Below are 21,783 nucleotides of genomic sequence, written 5' to 3' on the forward strand. Positions count from 1 at the left end.
GGTGCTGTTCGCGCAGAAAATCGTCATTAATTAACTATTTAACCCTAAAAACGTTAAATGATTATTTAAGCATTTAAACCCCATTTTTCAACTAAACCATTAGGGGCCCATTTTTTGTTACTCGCACAAGGCCACCGGAAAGTTTGTATTCTCATGGATGGTCTGACTTTTTGTATACACATCGGGTTGAGAGTTTAGCTGAGACAATAATAAATTAATAAGGATTAGCTGGCATTTGGATTGTTTATCCGGGCTGAAAACTGGCATCCATATTAGTCATATTTTTGTTTGTTCAGTTTAGTTTTAAGACAATGTTGTTGTATTTGATCCTTGTTTGACTTTGTATGAGATATTTCCACTACTTTTATGTTTTTGTTTGAGGTTTAAGAACTATGTTGCATATCTAAACTCAACCTCTAAGAAAGGTGACGCAAAAGGTGCACATGGAAGATTTTTACACAAGTATGGCTTGTAGTCATTACAAATACAAATATACATGTAGTGGTGGGTTGTCATCCCAAATTTCTTTTAACAAACTTTATACATAAGATTTATAATTTAAGCCACATGAGCTTTGCACCCAGTATAGAATTAAACAATTCATGAGTAAATTAAAGTTCCTTGAATAAACAAAATAATACTTTCGAGGGTTCGAGGACTTTTGGTCTATTTAGTATTATAAATCTTCTCATATGAAAGAATTTATATGTTCTTCTATTAGATCAAATGAATTACTTTTCTTGTAGCGGTACATTGAAGGAACTAGTCGCGCTAGGTTTATGGAACCCTTCAAGAATTTTTTTGAAAAGGGGCTAGGGAAGAGGAATTCCTCGTTCAAACACTTCCATGTGTCTGAAATCATCTGCTTGACGTGGTCCTGGGCGAGATTTCTAGACCAATACTCATGTTCCATGAGGAGACACTTGACGAATGATCCATCGTGGCCATCTTGATTTTCATGCTGTTAAAAAGATCATACATATAGAGTCACTTGTATATCATAATTATTGTGTAAAACGGATTGGCTAATGTACCCCCTGCATTTAAATTTTCATCATACCCCGTTCCTAAAAGGCTAAAAACATAAAATCAAAGAGTTTCTAAGCCTTTTAGTATAAAAAATGAGTGAACATTAGTGACGTGACGAGTTGATGCGAAGCACAACAAATTAAAAGAGGGGGCATGGTACAGCACAATCCGTCAAGTATCCAATATACTGTAGTTGTTAACATATATGGAATTTGAATAAACTTTTTAACCTGTTCAGATACCAAATCGTCTGTAAGACGCAAAATTTTTGAACCTGATGACACAATGCCATGATCACTGTCAATAAGGTCTGCGTCTTGTTTAGTGACACCATCACCAAGGAGGAAAAACATGTGAACTAGGAGAACTTGTACACCCGAACTGGCCATCCCATTCTTCAAGTATTCTTCTGACTTTGGAATATGCCCAGAAGCAAACCATTTCGCTTCCACCAAAAATGCATCAAATAGTGTCACCCACTGCAATATTGTTTTGAAACATTACTTGCAAGTGGTATCATGTTTGCCCCACACAAGTGATTAGTCCGGGTTCCAATCCGTAATGACTTTTTCCCATGTGGTTTTATGAATGAACTAAATCTGAATTTAAAATTTAACAATGAACAATATATCGATCATACCGACTTTTGTAAGGAATTTATGGGGTTAAATCCGTGTTTCTCATAAACTCTGCATGCAATTTCATTTGTTGTGTCATATAAAACCTTGAAGGTTAACTTAACATAGTATGGAAGTTGCTCTACAAGGCCGACATCCCACCTGAAATTAATATATGTTAAAGGAAGACAAGTTAAACATGAAAAAAAGAAGTATAAATTAATGATGTTATTTGTTGTGTACATGTTGACTGCTTCTGTGAGTAGAGTAAGTTCATCGGAGCTCCCATAGATATCAAAAATATCATCTATGATATAAATGAGAGAGACGGTTTTTGTGAGATCGATTCTCTCCTGTGACAAGGTCGGATTTGCCAAGGAAACCATAGGCACAATATAATACTTTAAAGGTTGGCCCCTAGCAAGATTTAATTCGTGTCCCAATCCTAGATCCTCCCACCACCTAAAAAAAAATAAAAGAGTCAGCATATATGTATTAATTCCTTCATATCACTTTATATTAAAAATAATTAAACTGGCTGGGTGGTAAAAACTCATTTCTTTGGAAGTGAAGACCAGAGTTTAAAACCTCGCATGAGATGAGAGTAGATTTTCTCTTAAAATAGTTTAGGTGTAGATGTGCGTGTGTACCCGTTCGTGTGAATAGCCATTCAGAAAACAAAGGAAATTGTACACACATATAACATATTTAGATATACTTGCATATACATACCACATACATGCACACTTAGACACAAGTATACATGTTTGCCTACATACAATTATACAAATATGCAAATATGCAATGCATACATACATATAAGAGGATTAAATAAAATAGCCTTAGCATAACAGATCTTATTATGCACAATATATGCACCTAAATCTGCATAAGTTTTTAGGTTAAGCTGCTTATGCCTAAGTGTGAAAAATGTTATCTAAGAAATTTATGACCAGCACTCACGAATTCATTTTTGCACTAACCTAAGAATCTTAGGATTTACTGGTTGAGACATTTTTATTGAAAACTCAAGTTTAATGAAATATTTGGTCATTTTATAGCCCGTATTTATGGTTTTAATAAGATTAGTTAAACATAATAGGAGGCTATATAAATATATGATGTTTTAATAACCTGACAACTAATCCTAACAAGTCCATCTCATCCTTCCTCCATCCAACAGCCGGCCACTTGCTTCACCGCCGCCATCATTGCCGGCGCCTGACCAGCCACCGCCGCCTGTCTGCCACCGCCTGCCGGTGCCACCGCTGCTGTCCGGATACCACCACCGCTGCTGTTGCCGTCGTGCACCGCCACCGTTGCCGTCGTGCACCGCCACCGTTGGTTGTTGGATCTTGTTGTGTCATCTAGCTCGGTTCGTTAGCCTTCGGTGTCTCAACCGGTTATTTATGAACTAAGGTAAACTTAAATATATTGTTAGTTTATAATTATATATTTAATGTTTTGACTCGTACTTGTATTGTCTGTAACCGGATCCTGTCGGGTCTAGTTTTCGGTGCTGATTAATTATATATTCCGCTGCCTATAATTATTAATTAATATGATTAATTATTATTTGTCACGTTTATTGAACTGGATTTAATAAACAAAATTTTAACTGATCACCACTGAAACCCAACAGTGGTATCAGAGCCTTGGTTACAACATACGAGTCGAATCCGGTATTTTCACCGGTTCTACATCATAAACTTCAAGGTCGTTGGTGTTTTTGATCTAGATAAAATATTAGGGCAATTCTAGTTTGGTCAAAATTTTATTTATTTTATTTGATCAAAATATTGCCTGACTTATTTTTCGTTGAATATGTAAATCTGGCCCGACCTTGTTTGTTTGGTTGAATGATTTTATTTTGGCCATATGGATGGTTCAAAAGTTGTATTTAGTTTTCAGTTTTATTTTATGGTTTTTGGCCACCTTGATGGTTCAAAATTGTAATAGATAGGGTTTAGTTTTTCATTACTTGTATTAGTGTAATTTTGTAATGAAGAAGACCTGAAGGAAACCGAGGACGAGCTCATGGAGTTCTTGAAGTCAGTGGGAGTTACCAAAGATGACGGGATGCACAAAGAGTCCATCCTTGTGGTTGTTTTGTGTTGTGACCCCTTGACCCGATTGGATCTTGCTAATAGGCTCTAGCAAGATCAATCACTAATCTTGGCCATTTAAGATTTACATATTCTGTTTGCTATTTTGGTTGCTTGCTTGCTTGATTATAATGGGATTATAATACCACCAACCTAATACCAAATATATTAAAATAAATTAACCAATCAAGTTTTGCAAAATTAAACTAAATTTAATTTTCCATAACTAATAACTTAATAGGTAAAACTATTAACTTAAAATTGGTTGGTATTATCGCGACAAACTTAGTTTTAATAGGTTATTTAAAACTAAGTGTCCTGAGAGATGAAAGGGTTCATAAAGTTGTCTCGATCAATAAAGTAAAACTGGACTTTTACTCTATTCAGTAAATATTTAAAATTAATCCCAATTTAAATTAATAGTCTATGCCATCCTACTATAAGTCACACTTGAGGCATATTGCAAAACTTCAAGTGTTTGGAGCTACAGCACCACATTTGATTTCTAGCATATCCCTTCAAGGTGAAAGGGTTTCGTTGACACATCCGGCTCTTTCACAAGTGACTATACTAGGGCGACTATTACTTTACTCTCTTGTTACGTGCTACAGCTGTCTGGAGACTAAGGTGGGCATAGATGAGGCTAAACGTATCTACTTAGGCAAATGTTGTCTTAATAGGCCTCATAAACGAGAGTTGTGCTCTATTCACAATTGGCAATCGTTGTCTGTCTGCCTAACCACTTACTAATGTTGTGTGCTACAGCTGCCATTAGTAACTGGAAGCCAAATTCTCAAGTTCCTATTTACTAATGTTATTAGGTCATTAATAATAGGATTAAAACATCAAAAATACTAATAAAATTTACTTTTGCTTAATTGAACAGATGTCTACTGATAATAACTCCTCATTCACCCTCAAGGCTATCCTTGAGAAAGAAAAGTTGAATGGCACCAACTTTCTTGAGTGACACCGCAACTTGGGACTTGTTCTCAAGACGGCAAAGAAGCACTATGTTCTCGATGGACCTGTTCCAACCAAGCCTGAAAACAATACTGCTGATGCCAGGAGGGTTCTTGACAAACATATGGACGACTCTACTGAAGTCGCCTGTATCATGCTAGCCACCATGTCTTACGAGCTTGCTAAAGGCTTGGAAGATTTTGGTGCCTATGAGATGCTTGAGCAACTCAAGGGCATGTTCCAGAAACAAGCCCGTCAAGAACGCTGTGACACCATGAAGCAGCTCATCACTGCAGAATGGAACAGGGATCACCTGTTAGTGCGCATGTCGTCAAGATGAAAGGGTACATCGAACAACTAAGGAACCTGATTATCCCCTGTCAGATGAAATGGCAGCGGATTTCATCCTGAACTCTCTTCCCAGCTCTTACGACCAATTCGTAATGAATTTCAATATGAATGGCTGGGTGAAGACAGTGCCGGAGCTTCATGGAATCCTCAAGACGGCTGAGATGAATATTCCCGTTAAAAACAATCAAGTTCTTATGGTTCGATCTGCTGGTGTCGTCAAGCCTAAACCCAAGAACCGGGGTCATAACGGTAAAGGCAAGAAGAAGGTTACTGTTGCTGCCAGGTCTGCCACCAACACTAAAAAAGGTGTTGCAAAGGTACCACCGCCTCCTAAGGAGCGCCAGTGCTACAAGTGCAACAAAATGGGACACTAGAAACGTAATTGTCCCGACTACCTTACTGAGCTGAAAAGGCAGAGGACCAATGGTGAAAGCTCCTCTAAAGGTATTTCTATTTACGTTATTGAACTTTTCACTGTCTCTAGCAACACATGGGTATTTGATACCGGATGTGGTTACCACAACGTTAATGTCTTGCAGGAGCCTAAAAACTGGAAGAAACTGAAACAAGGCAGCATGGAACTCATCGTTGGTGATGGGAAGAGAGTCTCAGTGCTTGCAACTGGCACATATCGTTTTGCTTGTCCGTCTGGCCTTGTAGTTACTTTGGATAACTGTTTGTTTGCACCTAGTTTAACCAGAAACATTATTTCAGTTTCTTTACTATTTGAACAAGGATTTAAGTACGTTTTTATAGTATTGCTATTTCTGCCTACTTGAATGATATTTTTTATTTTGAGGCTAAACCTCGAAATGATATTTATGAGGTTGATGTTCAAATAAACAATAATGTATATAATCTTTCTAAACGTATCAGATCTGGCATCAATGATACATTTCTATGGCATTGCCGACTTGGCCACATAAGCAAGGCACGAGTTAAGAGACTCCAATCCGAAGGGATTCTTGAATCCACAGGACCAGACTCTTTTGATGACTGCGAATCCTGCTTAGCTGGAAAACTTGCCAAAGGCTCCATCACTCATAAGAATGAATGAGCAAAGGATCTGCTGGGAATCATATATACTGATGTATGCGGTCCTTTCAGAACCATGTCTAGGAATTATGAAAGATACTTCGTTTCTTTTATTGACGATTACAGTTGATATGCCCATGTGTATCTCATGAAACACAAGCATGAAACCTTTGAAAAGTTCAAAGAGTTTCAAAACGAAGTGGAAAACCAATTCGGGAAAACTATTAAAATGCTTCGATTGGATCGAGGCGGAGAGTATCTCAGCTCAGAATTCATGCATCATCTAAAAGAGCGTGGAATTATTTTCACAGCTCACTCCACCCGGCACACCCCAACACAAAGGCGTGAGCGAGAGGAGAAATCGAATCTTGCTAAACATGGCCCGATCAATGATGTGTAAAACTAACTTGCCTCACTCATTTTGGAGCTTTGCCTTTTTGACCGCTGCCCGCATTGTCAATCTGGCTCCAACTAAAAAGGTAAGCAAAACCCCATATGAGATATGGCATGGGCGAAAACCCAATTTGTCTTTCCTTAGAGTATGGGGATGTGATGCTTATGTCACTAGTGATTCTGACGATAAGCTCAATCCTCGCGGCGTAAAAGTTGTTTTTGTCGGATACTATAACCAACGCGGATATTATTTCTTCCATCCTGATACAAATGTGATTTCTATCAAAAGGAAGGGCCACTTTCTCGAGAAGGAAATTCCCAATCGAGGAACTAGAGATAATATTGTCGATCTTGAAGAAATTCAAGAACTACAAACTACCGCTGAGGAAGTTGGAACGTCTGATCAACAAGTTGTTGTTGCTGATACATCGGATATGAACACAAGCGTTCGCAGAAGTAATAGGACTCGCGTACCAAACTCTAAATACCTATGGCATCTAGATGGTCCCGAGGTCCTCTTAGTAGCCGAGTCAAGCGACGAACCTACTAATTACAAATTTGCTATCTTAGATCCGGAATTTGAGAAATGGCAAGATGCCATGAACACCGAGATGCAATCTATGCGTGTAACATCTAGGAAAAACCCATACTTATTTTGGGTTAAAGTTGGCAACTTTGAAAGTTGAAGGATTAAAAAATAATAATTATTATAAAGACAAGTAATGAGAAAATAAGATAAGAAAAAGAAAGCATCTTATCTTAAGAAAATAAGAAAAATTTCCATCCCACATGGAAGGATGAAAGAAAATGGAAGTGTTCTATATGAGTATAAATAGGGAATGGAATTTTCATCCCACATGGAAACAAGTAAAGAAATGGAAGCTCTTTATAAGGAAACAAGTTTCCATAGAAATGTTTTAATGTGGCTAACCATTCTCCATAGTCCTAGCGGAGGGTGCTCGACGTGCACGCGCAAGGACACGGGCTCGGACTCGGGCGATGGGCGTAATGTGGCGTTTTGATGGCGCAGTTGGCACTTCGCATCGCCGCATAACCGCCGCTTTAGTATTTTTGGAAAATGAAAGTATGATCAAGAAGTTGCAAGTTATCAAAGACGAGGGACTAAAAATAAAAATTTGAGTTCAGAAACCCATCGCGCTACGCGATGACCCCAGACTCAAGACCATCACGCTACGCGACGACCTATGATGACGCAGCAACACGTGTCGCGACGAGGGGACACGTGGCAGACGCTAGGGCTGAGTCAGCATGCCACGCGTCATTTCCTGACATCGCGCTACGCGATGGCTTAAGACAAGGGACCATCGCGCTACGCGATGGATCCTAATTTCGGCTATAAAAGGGAGGGGTCACGGCATTCACAACTCACACCTCCAACACACATTTTCACACACTAGTCTCGGTTTGCGTGCCGGTCTCGTGGAACGTGCCAAGCTCCGAAGCTCTGACAGTTTATGGTGTAGTACGCGATATAGAGTAGAAGTGCCGCTCGATCAACCTTAGATAACTAACTCCGAGGTAGGGGTTCTGATTAAGTTATTATTTTATTATTATTATAATAGCTTAGACCATAGTCAGGGGTATAGCCCGAACCTTGATTACTGATAAGCATAATATAACTTTTCATAAGCAAGGGTTATTGTTAAATTATTGTTTCTTCACGATTAAGAAACGTAATCATTTACATGCAAAGGTTATAGTTAAATAGTATTTATTAATGATTAAGAAATATACTATTCATTCACACAGGTAAAGTAATGTTTCTTCTTGAAGAAGAAACCTGATATAAATGTTTCTTCCTAAAGAAGAAACCTGATATACAATTAATAAATAAACAAAGGAACTAAATGTCCATATGTTTTGTACAAACAAATAAATTATCAAGGTTACAGCTATACAAAACAGACTACGGGGTCTGAAGCTAGATCATTGATCTAAAAATTTATACAAATGTTATACTCGTACTATAGGTCCGAGGTAACAGTCAATCAATCAATCAGAAAGCTGAAAACGGAAAACAGGAATCAGTAACAAAAACTGATTTACATACAGGGGTCAGTAGCAGAAACTGATCAATATACAGGAATCAGTGTTAGAAACTGATTACAATCATAAAAGGTGAATACGCCCCAAACTTTTACAACTCTTTTAGAGTCTGAACTGTTTACATATGATTTACGAAGCCTTAAAACTTTGTGTTACAATAATGTGAAACGGGCATACTCAAATTAAGAGTATACATGTGTCTGGATCCAACATACATGGTGACTTGGATTTCCCCGAGGCCATGCGTATCATTAAACATGCCTCTGGTAGCCTACGGGACTGATCAGAGAAATGATATTGTGTATATGATTAATTGTACATGTACTTAGGGTAATTGTAACCCAATTGAGTTGGGTGCCTAATGAGTATTGTCACAAAGGTATTATTATTGTTTACACACCGGTATTATTGAGTCAGCGTCATTCACTGGCTATGTGCTAACGTATTTTTCCCCCACATTTCAGGGAAACTGTAAAAGAATAGAATTGGCAAGCAAGACTGATAGAAGATTGAAGACATAGTCATTAGAGGTGATCTGATGGCTCAGATATTTTATTCAAATATTATAAAGAATTATATTTTGAAATGACAGGTATTTGAAATATCAAAACAGGTATTCAACTCCCGAATTTTTAATATAATAATATTATATTTGAAAAGACTTCCGCTCACATTTTATCAAACAATATCCAACGGATATTCTAACCCGACATTTTTGTAATTAAATATTATATTTTAAAGACTTCCGCTAAAACAAACCCGCAACTCTGATATAATTTTAAAACTGGATACCAATTAACGGGCGTCGCACCCAGGCCCTAAGTCGGGGTGTGATAATGCGTGACAATCAAGTCTGGAACTTGGTTGAGCTAACCCCCGAGTGTCGGGCAGTAGGGAGCAAGTGGATTTTCAAGAAGAAAACCGACATGCATGGAAATGTACAGACTTATAAAGCATGGCTAGTCGCGAAAGGTTTTACTCAAAACTCAGGGTATTGATTATGATGAAACCTTCTCGCCCGTTACTATGACTAAGTCGATAAGGATATTACTTGCCATAGCCGCGTACTATGACTACGAGATATGGCAAATGGATGTCAAACTTCTTTTCTTAATGGACATCTTTCTGAAGATGTCTATATGATTCAGTGATATAGTCTAAAATATACATACTATTATATATATTCCCTATACTTTCGGATCCTTTTGAGCCAAGTTTTTATTGAATATTATTAATTTTTGGTTCACATGTGAGTTTAATGGTTTCTAAAAACAATGAGCTAAAATGAAACATTTTTACTAAACTTGAGACAGATTAATGACGAGTCAAACATATGATATATTATCTAATTATTATTTTTACAACTATATGTAGTATATAATAAGAAAAAAGAAAAAGAAAAAAAATAATAAAAGCTAACATACTATATTCTAATAAATAATATAGTATGATGAAAGAGTTGGTAGAACAAGAATTGTAAACATAAACCCTACACCGTCATTATTATTACTATAAATATTTGGTGGAACATTATTATTTAAGCCTCTTTTTGTCTTTCGAGGGTTGAAAAAAAAGGGAGAAGAGCCACCAGAAAGGTTTATGTCTGTCGATATATTTGTTCCATTAGAAGACTAAAAAGATTGCAGCAAGAGGCAGACGCAAAACAAGAGAAAACAAGGAGAGAAAAAACACTTTGGTTCAAGCATCGAGCGTCCGGGTTCAACACCGACTCATCCAAATGTCTTTATTATTCGGTTTGAATTTATTATTTTCGTCATGAATTTATTGTTTAAACCTATTTACTTTCTTTTGTTCTTGAGTATGGTTGTTGGCTAAACCCTTAGACTGCCTAGGTTATGATGAACCTACTTTGATGTTTTGATTTGACTTGGGATTATTTATTGTTATGGTTTTTATGGTTTGGTAAAATATTTACTTATATTAAATTGATGCATATGAATGCTTAGGATTGTTTGATGAGTTTTATTCCATAGCTTTCCTTGATTATTGTTTGTCATATGATAGGTTGCTATTGAATCAATTACTTTGTGATCTTGATTATTATATGATTGATGTCATGATAAGATCATAGGAATAATATTGCCAAATAAACCTAAGTGTGCTGCTAACCTAAAATTTGTAAAGTGCTAGGTTATTGATAAGTCTTTATTATTTAATCTTGCTAGTTTTAGTTCTTCGTAAGGAGTCCGTCTAGGGTTGATTGTTTATTATTGTTTATCAAATCAATTAAGTATAGTAAATTGCCTTTGATTTCCGCGCTGTAAGGTAGGATTTCGTATAAAGGAACTAGATCATAATTAATTAGGTGACTGTAAGGGAACTTAATTTTTAATACTGGTGTGCGTTAAAACTTGTTAGAAATCCATAGGTGTCTCTTGAAAAGGGTCAGGGGTCCTGTTCTGGTTTTCTTTTAAGTGTCTATTTTACGATCCCAGTCCATGCATAACTAAATATTTTCCCGGGTTAACTCATAAATGAAATTTAGGGGATTCTAGCCTACGTAGTTTTCTCATCATCATCTTATTTTCACAACATATATTGTTTTCGTTTAAATTACTTGTTTTCTTAATTAGTTTTTAATTTAGTATTAAATTAGTATTTTAAATAAAACCCCCCCAAACAAATATAATTAATAAGTCGTGTTTTGTAGTCGAGTCGAATTAACTAATAAACGTAATTTAGAGAGTCTCATGGATTCGATATCCGGACTTACTTAGCTTTACTAGAGTCGACCGGTTCACTTGCCGGTTAGTAGTTTAGTCGAGTTTTAGAGAGTCTAGAGTATTACTTAGTGTTTATTTTTAGTTAATTTAGTTAATAATTATTAAACAACTTCAAGCACACCAAGTTTCGTTTTAGTTTTTTCATTTAATTTAAAAAAAAAGGCTTTGAAAAAAAAATGTCCCTTGATTTTGTTTCTTTTTTGCGTATAAGTGGGAGATGAGGATACTTATCGGTAATCGGTTTTTCAAACTACTAATAATAAGATATAATTAAAGAACACACACTTAAATTGGGATGTGTCGGTAGGCTCAGCCTTGAGAATGAAAGGGCAGTTTGATAGTTGGTTTTAAACGATAAAGATATGATTTTTAGTGGGAAATATGTTGAGTCTGTATAAAATACGAGATGAAAGGTCGGCCATACTCAAGCCTCATTTTTAATTCGATGGTAGAAAATTATGAATTTTATAGAAATATGAATACGCTATCATACGATGCTTGGGTAGGTTTAAACGTTAAAGTATACCGTGTAGCCGGTGATATAAACTTAAAAACTTACACTTCTAGTTTTAGTGTTTAAGACTTCAAAGGCGTATGGATTTATAGCCTTAAATCCTGTATTGATGGGATGCCTCGGGTTCTGAGACCACAGGTGTTTTTACGGTTGTTCATCTGGGTATCTTCGGATATTTAAATCATAAAAGCTTTTAAGCATAAACCCGCAGTTTACTGCCACTACACTCACTACATCAATTACAGTGAAGTAAAATTTTGATGATCTAGTGATCATCCCGTTGTTAGTCATACGTGGTCCTCTTACTTGCGTCCCATACCATTAAGAACATGATCAACTAGAGACACGGCGTATGTAAACCGACAGATGGAAACTTGAAAAATCACGTGTGGTAATGGGTTCGAGGTATTTTTTGATAACGGGGTATGTCATGTAGTGGGGAATACTAACTAGTTATAATTGAACCTTAATCGTATCTAATGACTGCTTGGTAGACTTTGATGCTTAAATTTAGGTGGATAAACAATATCCTTGACCGTCTTAGATATTCATGAAAAATATGCAACAATGTTTTAATCTGCTATCTATGAGGTTTAAGTCAAGTTGGGGTGGTTTGATCTGGTAAAATCTAAAATAAAACGGGTCTTGACTGTGGGTTCCACTAGATTATATAAAAATAATAATAATAATAGTTGGATCTTACTTGTCCCGATAAAGACAAAGGCATGGGTTTAAGTGGACAACAATATCGGTGATCACAGTTTTTGCGTTGTTCGAAATTTTAAGATAACCTTTATGTTTTTAAGATCGTATTTCTCCGATTCTGATCCTATTGCAACTAGACTTTTTCAGGGACGAAAAAATATTTAAGTGTGGGATATTCGATGTGCTCTAAATTATACAAAAATTATATAAATATTCCCTATACTTTTGAGTTGATTTAAAGTTGTTTTTACTTAATTATATCCGTTCCTAGTGCATATTGAAAGTTTAAAAGTTTTAAGATACCAGGAACCAAAAAAACTAATAAAGCAACTCAACAGTAGATACACCTAATTAAATATTTGTAAGTGCACATGTTTAAACTTGTAGTATATTACCTAATAATATAATTATACTAAAAGTAAGAAAAGGAAAAAAATGAGCTAAATAAAGACATGAATGCATATAACACGTAAGCTGAGAAGAAAATTTGATTTAAGGATTACTAAATTGGTTTGTTTATTTGATGTTTTGTAGAAACCGAGAAAAGCTCAAGTACTAACTAAATTTTATATTGTATGGGCCCGAAGGAATAATTCTTTAAGCAGGCCACAAGAGCATGAGAATGAAACTCACAATTACACATTTATCGGCCCATAAAATAGAATTGTGAAAGAGGAAGTCAGTTATTATTATTATTATAGAAAGAGAGAACCCTTACGCCATAAGAGGAGAGAACGAAAAAGACAGAAGGGAAGTCATCAGGTTTTGAGAGAGAAAATTGCTGTGGACGCAAGGAGAGAGAAGAAAAGAGAAAGCAAGTTTTTGGTTCGACCAAATAGTATCCGGGTTCAACACCGACTCATCCAAGAATCCTTATTAGTCGGTTTGAATTTATTATTTTCGTCATGAATTTATTATTTGAACCTATTTATAATCTTTTGTCTTGAGTATGGTTGTTGGCTAAACCCTTAAACTGCCTAGGCTTATGATGAACTTATCTTGATGTTTTGATTTGATTTGGGATTATTTACGTTATGGTTTTTATGATTTAGTAAAAGATTTGCTTATAATTAATTGATGCGTATGGATGCTTAGGATTGTTGGATGAGTTTTATTCCATAGTTTTCCTTGATTATCGTTTGTCATATGATAGGATTGCTATTAGGTCAATTACTTTGTGTTCTTGATTATTTTATGATTCGATTTCGCGATAAGATCATAGGAATAATATTGTTAGATAAACCTAAGTGTGCTGCTAATCTAAAATCTGTAAAGTGCTAGATTATTGATAAGTCTTTACTATTTAATCTTGCTAGATTTAGTTCTTTGTAAGGAGTCTGTCTAGGCTTGATTATTTATTATTGTTTATCAAATCAATTAAGTATAGTAAATTGCCTTTGATTTCCGCGCTGTAAGGTAGGATTTCGTATAAACGAACTAAATTATAAACAATTGGGTGACCGTAAGCGAACTTGATTTTTTAATACTGGTGTGCGTTAAAACTTGTTAGAAATCCATAGGTTTTCTCTTGAGAAGGGTCAGAGGTCCTATTTGGGTTTTCTTTTAAGTGTCTATTTTACGATCCCAGTCCATAACTAAATATTTTCCCGAGTCAATTCATTACTAAAATTTAAGGGAGTCTAGCCTAGGTAGTCTTCTCATCATTATCGTATTTTAATAACAAACTTTGCTCTTGTTTAATTTACTAATTTTCTTAAATAGTTTTTAATTATAGTATTAAATTAGTATTTTAAATAAAAATCCCCCAAACAAATATAAATAATAAGTCGTGTTTTGTAGTCGAGTCTAATTAGCTAATAAACGTAATTTAAAGAGTCTCGTGGGTTCGATATCCGGACTTACTTAGCTTTACTAGAGTCAATCGGTTCACTTGCCGGTTAGTAGTTTAGTCGAGTTTTAGAAAGTCTAGAGTATTACTTAGTGTTTATTTTTAGTTAATTTAGTTAATAATTATTAAACTACTTTTAGCATATCATTCAGCCTGAAGGTTTTGTCGATCCTAAATATCCTAACAGGGTGTGCAAACTAAATAAGTCCATTTATGGACTTAAACAGGCATCTCGAAGCTGGAATATTCATTTGATGAGAAAATCAAAGAGTTTGGTTTTACCAAAAATGAAGATGAGCCTTGTGTTTGCAAAAAGGCTAGTGGGAGCACTATATCATCCCTCATCCTGTATGTGGAAGATATACTGATCATTGGAAACAACATCCCTATGCTTAAGGAAGTTAAGAACTGGTTGGGCTCTTGTTTCGCAATGAAAGATCTTGGTGAAGCTGCTTATATTCTAGGAATTAAGATCTACTGAGATAGGTCTAAGCGGCTTCTAGGGCTGAGTCAAAGTACGTACATAGACAAAGTAATGGCACGCTTCTCTATGGATAACTCCAAGAAAGGAGCTCTCCCCATGGCTAAAGGAACCGTGTTGAAAAAATCGCAATCTCCGGCAACGGACATTGAAACTAAGCACATTCAAGCGATTCCATATGCTTCATCGATTGGTTCTATCATGTATGCTATGTTATGTACTAGACCTGACGTCTCGTATGCACTGAGCATGACTAGTCGTTTTCAGCAGAACCCTGGCATTGCTCATTGGACTGCTGTGAAGAACATTCTGAGGTACCTGAAAAGGACGAAAGACATGTTCTTAGTGTTTGGAGGAGTGGAAGAAGAGCTCTCTGTAAGGTGTTACACTAATGCTAGCTTCCAGACTGACCGAGATGATTCTCGCTCACAATCTCCTTGGATGAAGAAATTCATAGCCCACCTCGATCTAGTTCCAAGCTTTCGGAAATCGATCGACGTAATCTGTGATAACACAGGAGCCATTGCTCAAGCCAAAGAGCTCAGATCTCATCATAGGGCCAAGCACATTCTAAGTAAGTTCCACTATATACGAGATATACTGGAACGAGGAGACATCATAATAAGCAAAGTAGACATAGATCAAAACCTAGCTGACCTGTTCACTAAACCGATGACTTAGGACAAGCATGATCATCACAGAGATTCTATCGGTCTTAGATTAGCTGGTAGTTTGTTTTGATTTAGTATTTGGATGTGTGAACATATCAAACAGTTATACTTTTAGTTCTTTTTTGATTTAATGGTTAAATGCAAATGTTGAATAATATAACTGTGTTCGTTTTTAATACGTTTAATCCGTGAATATTGTATTCTAAATTATCCGTAGTCGGTCAGACTCGTGGGAACGACTCTGAATTAAGGATATTCTGACTTTGGACTCAAGGAGTTGACTTCCAAACTCACAGACCTCATTATGAATGACGTTGGATGTAACTCGCATCAAATCATCTTCATGGATCTTAGTCATAAGATGTTTTGATACTGGTATACTCATTTTGTATCCTTAGACTTGAGATACTTATTAGAACTTTCGTTTACTAAAGGTTATTCTTTGATCAGTGTCAACCGCTGTCTCGTAACTGCTAGCTATAAAGGCATTGGTTAGGAATGATCTGAAGTTCAGTGGGAGTTGTATGTATTCAAAATGGGATTCTGTACTCTTACATGATATGTAACAGTTAGGTATCTTGGAGCCCTCGTTGATTCAAACTGGTAAAGTGTGAGGCCTCACCCAAACTAACTGTATGTTTGATTGGACCACTTTGATTCTTGATCGAGAACTATAATGATTGAACGCCATATGAGATTGAACTTGATCCATGTCTTATTGTTCAATTGATGTCTTATATAGAAAGGATAGATGACAACGATTACCATAAATTTGTTATCTTGCAATAGTGTATTCCAATATTATTTTGGTTAATGAATTTAAAATGTTATAACCTGTTGGGGGCAGCTATGTGTAGCTAGAGCACCGCTGGCTGTCAGTATTGAGTAACTTAACCAGAAACCGTCCAAGTGGGAGACTGTTGGAATTATGGACTGGTTCGGGTAAGTCAATACGGCCAACCGGGTTATGACCCGTGAGAGTTACACCGTGAGGTAACAAACCATTAACCCGCTTAAATTAGTTAACCGGGCTAGACACTTTAATGAGATAAAAATTACATGGAGCGGGCTTTGGAGTAAGAATTGGACTTGTTGGCCCATTAGGTTTATAACTAATGAGATTAGTTAAACCTAATAGCAGGCTATATAAATATATGATGTTTTAATAACCTGACAACTAATCCAAACAAGTCCATCTCATCCTTCCTCCATCACTTCCGGCGCCTGACCAGCCACCGCCTGCCGGTGCCACCGTTGCTGTGCGGATACCACCACCGCTGCGTATAATTATTAATTAATATGATTAATTATTATTTGTCACGTTTATTGAACCGGATTTAATAAACAAAATTTTAACTGATCACCACTGAAACCCAACAGAAGTAGCGTATAATAATTACTCTAGTTATAATGAACAAGCACCGTAAATTGCACCTTATGAGTTCATTTATTTCGGTCTTGCGTATGGACTTAACCATCCTACCCTCCAGTTCCGCTAATTCTTTCAAGATTTTGGCGTCAAAGTCTTTATGTAAATTGAAGCACGTGAAGTTACTTATGTGGGGATTTTCAAGTGTATATTTAACCATTTTGGCCTCTTTGTCATCAAGAAAATCGAGTGATTTTTGTAGCATGTGGCTACTAAATATTGCAGCTTCATCAAGTATGTTTTCACCTTCTGTACATAAATGTGAAGCTTCATATAGTTCCATCAAACCCCTAATGTCAGATTTAAGACTATCCACAAACTTATCATTCTTTCCCTTGAATTGCTCAAAAACATATGTGGCATAATTGAAAAGCTTTTATTAGTGATTCATAAATGAAAAGAGAAAAAAAAATTGAAAAGAGTTCTTAGAATCCAACCTGCAGAGACGCGATAACCATTCTGCCTTAAGATTCGAAAACACAGGGAGACCTCATAAAGATTTGGATGTTGAAGTAAATCTTTGTTAATCAACTGAACGTGACACTGTTCAAGAATTAGATTGATCTCATCTTCGTAGAGATAATCAAGTCCTAGCCGTTCAAGAGTATCTACCATTAACAAATCATCAAATTTGACATCATTAATATCATTGCTGATTAATTCCCGAACAGCTTCTACAATTTTGCATGCTTTACATCAGTGTCTTCGGGCATACGCTGCAATGCAAACGTGGAAACAGTTTAAAACATATATATGAACAGTTATGAAATTCTAGAGGTTGGTGCATAATGTGTTGCCTGCCAGCTATAATGGACCAAATGTTTGATGATCGTTTTGCTTGCTTGTGCCAGAACATTTGGGTTTGCTGCGCTCGTCTCGGACTTCATCGGGCACGATGTTAGGGTGATTCGAGGTAACTAGTTAACCACTCTCCAAGAAAATAATAGTTTAAAGAAGAGACTTGACATATTTATTCATCCATGCTTTCTCTAGTTCATATTACAAGACTATAAATACTAAAGAAAATTACTAATAACAAGTAAGAGCATTAAGGATAAGACTAATGTAATGGAAAACATTTACGGAGCCACATGTTGAACCCTTAAATTATGCATTTTTTACTTGACTTGTTCTTGCATTCAAAACCATGTAGACCGGGTTGTAGACTCTCTAATGGATCCTCATTATGGGTCGAGTCATGAATATTGGATTAATGGCCTAAAGATCATATCAATACTCCGGCCCTAACAAACGTCCTTGTCCTCAAGGACGATATCGTTTCCCCACGGTGGTCGCCATTCTCGGCGTACAGCGGCATTATGGGCTGTCGCAACGTAATGCTATGGTGGTCGCCATTCACGTTTTTCTGTTGTTGGTTCCTCATTGGTCAATGAGAAAACTTGTCAGGCTTGTTGTGGATGAGATTTTTGATAGGTGCACGTGTAGAATTGTGGGTTGGTTTGGGTGACGTTTTTGCATCTGATGAGCACTGCTTTGGGCGTTGTTATTATTTTCGGTCATTATTATTTTTATATGTATATGAATTATATATATAAATCATATATATTTAAAAGGAAATGTATTAACATAAATAAACATTAAAGTTTGTTATTATTATTATTTTTGGTTAAAAAGCAATGTATACATAAATAAACATTAAAGTTTGTTATTATTATTTTTATATGTATATAAATATATATTTAAATTATTTATGACGTCATCCGGGTCAAACACCCCCTGGTTTAATCCGACCTTTGACCCGGTAATGCGTCCCTGTCGACGTCCGTGCCGGGTCTGAAAACATCGGCGAAGACGTGGAGCGACTACAAGATATGTTGAGCCGCTTAAAGACTCAGAGTTTGAACCATCACGCTACCATCCGTGCTAACACCGAAGCCAATGCACGGTTTGCCGATTCATATGCATTGCGGCAAATGGAATGAGACATCCAGTTACTTCGCTCAATTGTCGAAATCAAAGCGGCCGTAGAATTGGAAGAAAAACGGAAACAAAAAACACGGGAAGTATACCTCCAACGAAATTAGTTTTTAGTTTTAGTGTTTTTTTTCTATAATTTTGTTATGTATTTTTTTTATTTTAATATTTGTTTTTTAATTTTAATGTATTTTTATTTATTTATTTAACTTAATAAAGTTTTATTTGTTTAATTTAACTATAAAAGGTAAAATAATAAAATGACGTGATGATGTGATGGGATAATATTGGGCTATAAACCACTACACTGTAAAATGAAAATCGCCCCCTCCTGATGTGACGTCACATATCAAAAATCGACCCACAATGTAACCCCTCCATCGCACACAACTTAATCTGCACATATTCAGAAACATACACCGCACTTTCTAATCTACGCATATTCAGAAAATTCACATCAGCCAATAATATTTGTCTTCCTTCTTAGAGTTGCTGGATTACCGGATTTCTTTTTCTAATTTCCTTTTTTTTCATTTAATCATATATATTTGGGTGTACAATAAATATACGAAAAATTATAGATTTGGGCAGCGGTACCTTATGTAGAAGAGATATAGCGGATGGGCGCAATGGACACCTGAGTGAGTAGTTTCACTGTGCCCAACTGCCCATATCTATATTGGTCTTTTAGTTAACTAATTATTTATAAGTTTCCTTCATTGTTATAGTATTGTTAACTTCAAATGTTACGGCTGTTCCTTATAGATTTACAAGAGATTAACGATGAGTACCTGCAACAGCGGTCTGTTGACGCACTTGCAGAAGAAACGATCATGCTTTAAAGGGACGTTTGAACGCCATTTTAGTCTGAGGTAGTAACAGTTTTGTTTTGCAATAGTTTTGTATGAGGATGAGCATGATTTAAGTGGTGTTTAGGAACAGTTTTGTAGTGAGTAAGTGAAGTAACTGCTGACAACATCTTGTGATGTCACTGAAGTTGGTTGATATGTTACGAGAGGAATGTTATGGTACTTATAATACGGAGTTTAAGGAACACATGAATAATTTGAATGAAGGGACATGTGACACGATTGCAAGTGATTATCAACCATATATTGATAGTAGTTACTAAATTTGATAAAAAAATTCCCACTTAGTGCACATGCCAATAACAAAATATTGTCTCCATAGCTAAGTTTTCAAAATGAGTTAGTTGCAATTATGGTCTTTGTTATGAAATAAAAAACGTAGCATGGTGACATTTTCACAGATATGAGTCTTGTGATGGTTCTTTATTATTATTATTATTATTATTATTATTATTATTTTTAATTTGGGTTTTCTGTTAGTTTAACCTTTGGTTGACCGTCAAAATAAATGGCAGATTTGTCTTTTTCACGCAAAAACCTAACAACAAAAGCAATAATAATAATAATAATATCTACAAGTGGAATGAAGATTCCTTGCGCAGTGTATCCACAAGTGGAATGAAGATTCCTTGCGTATGCCTTCAGTTATTATGAAACAAAATTTGGTATAATAAGAATTCAATTTACATATAATAAGGTGATTGTGCACGGTAAACAAATCCAAATTATTGTACTTGTCTATATTTTGTTTTCTAGTGAAATGGTATTAGGTTGTTCAAAATATAAAAGAAATTGAGGATTACAGCATCAACATTCAAATTGAAACAAAATAATTTTTTGGTGAGAAATTGGAGATTACAAATGAAGACGAAGAAGACATGATGACACCTCAAAAATCAAGACTTTGTTTTTAAATAAATTAAATCAATTAGTAAATGTAAGGGTAAAATAGGCATTTTAAAAGTTAATTTTAATAAAATGGATAAATATGTTATATATATGTTTTACGAAGGAGAAATATGCAATTGATTTTTTAAGTTTGGGAAATATGTAATTAATAATCTTAACAAGGGGAAATGCAAAGGCCCATCATCGTCGTCGTCGTCATCACCACCATCGTTGCTAACGGTGTGAAGGAAAGCGACGACTCGCTGTTGTTCTGTAGCTTCATGGAGCACATATCAACCAGCAAAGCCGGAGGACTTTCTCGACGGCGATTGTAGGACATGGGTTACTTTTTATTTAAACAATAAAATAATAAAGTAAACACTAACGATACTCTCGCTAGTAATGAGAAATAAAGTAGTACAACACCAGTTACAAAACGAATAAATTAAATACAAAATATGATTTTTTTTTTCATATTCAAAATTGATATGCTCCGATGTCTTTGGCGGGTTTTTTAACGGGTCTTCATGAAGTATCCTTATCTTGTATCTTCATCACATTTAGTCTTTGACTAAGCACCTTGACTATCATCAAAAGCAAACGAAATATTGACGGTTGTGGCTGAGGATTCGTGTTCAACACGGGTCCTTTAAAATAGATTTCGCACCTCTACTTAGACAACGCGTCTGTCTCCCAGGGTAAAACAACCGAAGCAGTATGTACTACTGGGAAAGGCTACGCGCCCGAGGCTACACCAAATACTTTAGTGTGCTAGAACTTGGTAATATAACGATGAAGTTTAGAGAGTTTTCCTCTCCCATATTTCTTGAAAATGAAATGTACAAATGTACAAAGGCTTCTTTTTTTATGATCATCATTTTTGTTCAAAACTTCTCTTTTTTTTTCTCTTTAACCAAGGCATAAAGCCTCTATTTATACATAAACATTAGGACTCATGAAGAGTCTAACAATAAAGTTCACTTATGTACATTAATTGTAACTTACTTCTCATTATGCACATAATTAACAATAGTTTCACAAAAAGTATAAGAAAAAGTCTTGCATTGATCTCACATTCATTAAAATATTTTCCAACAACGATAACACCACGTTCCGGTATGCTGACGAGAGCGTATGA

The 21,783-nt window shown here is 35.8% G+C and overlaps 1 pseudogene; it reads right to left on the reverse strand.

The window, feature by feature from the left end:
- Window positions 1–654: 654 nt before the first annotated feature.
- On the reverse strand, window positions 655–20,985 carry LOC143625851 ((3S,6E)-nerolidol synthase 1-like; annotated as a pseudogene).
- Between the last annotated feature and the right edge of the window lie 798 nt (window positions 20,986–21,783).

Source organism: Bidens hawaiensis, unplaced genomic scaffold (genome assembly GCF_021521415.1).
Source record: "Bidens hawaiensis isolate Kalapana, Puna unplaced genomic scaffold, B.hawaiensis_p1.1 tig00004242_1, whole genome shotgun sequence".
Lineage (NCBI taxonomy): Eukaryota > Viridiplantae > Streptophyta > Magnoliopsida > Asterales > Asteraceae > Bidens > Bidens hawaiensis.